Source organism: Pelodiscus sinensis, chromosome 4 (assembly GCF_052426305.1).
Source record: "Pelodiscus sinensis isolate ZL-2025 chromosome 4, ASM5242630v1, whole genome shotgun sequence".
Lineage (NCBI taxonomy): Eukaryota > Metazoa > Chordata > Testudines > Trionychidae > Pelodiscus > Pelodiscus sinensis.
The window spans coordinates 33627084-33630098 of NC_143055.1; the positions used below are offsets into that span (position 1 = coordinate 33627084).

Here is a 3015-nt window from a genome sequence, read left to right on the forward strand (position 1 = left end):
TACAAATCACTTCCATGTCTGAACATTGAAAAGTAAGATGCTCAAAACCTCTTGAGAACTTCAAAATGTATTTAGGAGCGAGCACGTTCATAACCAGACGTTATGAAATAGTTTAACCATACACACCTAAACTAAATGTTAACCCTAGAATCCAAACATACTAGAGGTGGGTTTGTCCAAAGAGGACGTGGAGGATGGAAACCACTAAGAAATCAATTCATTAGATATTTCTAGTGAGCTCCAGTAAGCTTTTAGACATCAATTAGAATAAACAGAGATACTATAAAGAGTTGATACATTCATATTATAAACTCTGTTACCAAATAATACCAAAATATTATTGTTCAGAAACTTTAATTAGTCAACAGTCCCAGGTGTCCAACTTTTGCCTCACTCAAAGTTTGATTATTGGTATGTGGGTAATCACTGACAATCTTTGTCAATAGTAGATTTATAGAGTAGTTCAAACTATAATTGAAAGTACCATAATATTTAACAAAATAGCTGAAAACAAAAATCCAAGGATATATGGGTTATTACAAATTGCATTTTCTCCAACAATTCTGAGGGCTTAGCCAGATATGCATCCTGTGATTGTAATGGATAGTCAGATGATTGAGACAATTAAACTGGATTTCCTGTATAAAAAAGAAAGAGCTTGGTCAAGCAGAAATCATCAGGCATTAAAATGAGCAGAATGATATCTCTCCTATAATTCAAAGGAAGGAGGTGTTTTTTCACGCTGATAAAAAAAAGCATGGTTGCTAATACCTCTAGGGATGATCATCAGCCTTCCCAGTGCTGTCTAAGCGGAAACACACACTAACCACCTAGTTTGAGACAAAGTTTCATGAGCTCCTTTTTCTGGGGAATTTGAGATAACTCTTCTGGAACTCAATTTAATTCTGACATCCTATTCATCTTCCTGCTTATTTCCCATCACTGACCCTGATCTTATTAAAAAACCTCTGAGAATGTCAGCAACTGCACGGGTTTTTTTTTTTTTGACAAGTTACTCTGAAATGTGTTTAATGTCTCAAAATTGTCATTGATTGAAACTAGCAATTCTAAATGAGCAATTTAAAACTAATTTCCCTCTATTTTTTATTTCTGTTTCTCCCCTGCCACATATTTGGCATTATCAGGAGTAATTTAAAAAAGGACAGCATGGATGACCACTAAGAACATGCCTTTCATCAGCCTGGTGCTTCAGTCTGCCCCTGCAGGACACAAATTTCATGGGAGTGACTTGTACCTTGTACAAATAAAACTGGGGCTCCAGAAACATTGAGTGCTGTCTCCATTTTGTAAAATCATAGTTATTCATTGAGTGTGCACAGAATGGTTGATTTATTCACTAAAGATGATAGAGTATTATTAGCACATGACCTATGAGGAGAAGCTGAGGGATTTGGACTTTTTTTAATCTACAGAAGAGAAGAGTGAGGGGAGGATTTGATAGTAGCCTTTAAGCTACCTGAAGGGGAGGTTCCAAAGAAGATGGAGAGAGGTTGTTCTCAGTTGTGACATTTGACAGAACAAGGAGTAATGGTCTCAAGTAGCAGTGAGGATGGTCTAGGTTGGATATTAGGAAAAACTATTTCCTTGGGAGGGTGATGAAGCACTGGAATGGGTTACCTAGGGAGGTGGTGGAATCTCCATCCCTAGAGGTTTTTTAAGTCCCATCTTGACAAAGCCCTGGCTGGGATGATTTAGTTGGGGTTGGTCCTGCTTTGAGCAGGGGGTTGGACTCGATGGCCTCCTGAGGTCTCTTCCAACCTTATGATTCTATGTGTGGCTATATTAGACAGAGACCAAACAGCAGATCTGTTACTAGTTAGTCTGTGCTCTACCTCATGGAAAACATTAAGGGCTGCAAAAGAAGGAAAAACAAGCATAGTTGTATTTCCATGAAAGATTGGCAAAACTTCAAAAATGGAGTAATCAGATTTGGTTCAGGTAAATCTAATACTTATGTAGAGGTTTATATAGTTACCTCAAAAATATTCTCACTGGATACCCCCCAGGGTTACACTAGTATGGGTTTACTGTTTGAGGAATTAGCACTCCTCTATTTGCACTACAAAGTTAAACCAAAGAAGATAGAGCTGCCACTAAAGGTATAAACTAAAGAAGATAGAGAGCTCTCTCTCTCTCTCTCTCTCTCTCTCTCTCACACACACACTCATTCCTGCCCCCAGGCACTCACACAGGCATATGGGTTGCAGAAGGAGCCAAGGTATGTAGGTCCTGGAGGGTCTGTCTGCTCATCCTGGCTGGGGAAGCTGGCTGTAGAGATGAGTTTCTCAGGAGCAGGGGAAGAAAGAGAATCTCACATGTGCTCCCTCTCCTTATATTGTGTCTTAATATCCCCTGTGACTCATTCACCTCCTCATCAGGGAGCATGCTCAGGCTTCCCTTTATCCAGCAAAAGCAGCAGTCTGTGATGACTCATCACCACGTGCTCCAGTCTTAGCGTTGCAACTTTAAACCACACACACACACACACACACACACACACACTCAGAGGAGAATGCAATTTAGAGCAAGTTACAAAGTGGCTGAGGGTTACAAAGGTTACAAAGTTGCAGCTTACAGTAAGTTTGAGAGTTACAAAGATTACAGCAAGTTGCAAGGTTTGACAAAGATCATGAGTTGCAGTTTAAAACCTTAGGCCTTACAGTTTAGTGTAGTTTCAGCAAATGCATGTGTAAAAGCAAGTACGCACAGGCGGAGGCTTTTTTATGCAACATATATGAGCTAGACACTTTTTTTTTTTTTGAATAGGCAAAGCTGTGTTGGAAATCTCTTGAATAGATTCCCGCCCATGGAAAAAATGCACTTCCAGTTTTAGTCAAACATGAAAACGCTATGAGAAATACAAACAAATTCTCACATTACTTCAATATTTCTGGTACTGTCTGAATATCTGAAAAAAAATCAGATAGCCAAATAATTCATGAATGTCAGTAAAGATTTGGTTTAATTTCACCTTCTGCAGCCAGCCAATATGGG

At 39.0% G+C, this 3015-nt stretch overlaps 1 long non-coding RNA gene across 1 annotated transcript; it reads right to left on the reverse strand.

The window, feature by feature from the left end:
- Nucleotides 1-285: 285 nt before the first annotated feature.
- Nucleotides 286-2360, reverse strand: LOC142829475 (uncharacterized). Its single transcript, XR_012903899.2, has 2 exons — nt 2210-2360; nt 286-638 (listed from the first exon to the last, which is right to left on the reverse strand). It is a non-coding gene; the product is annotated as an uncharacterized LOC142829475 (long non-coding RNA).
- Nucleotides 2361-3015: the final 655 nt, after the last annotated feature.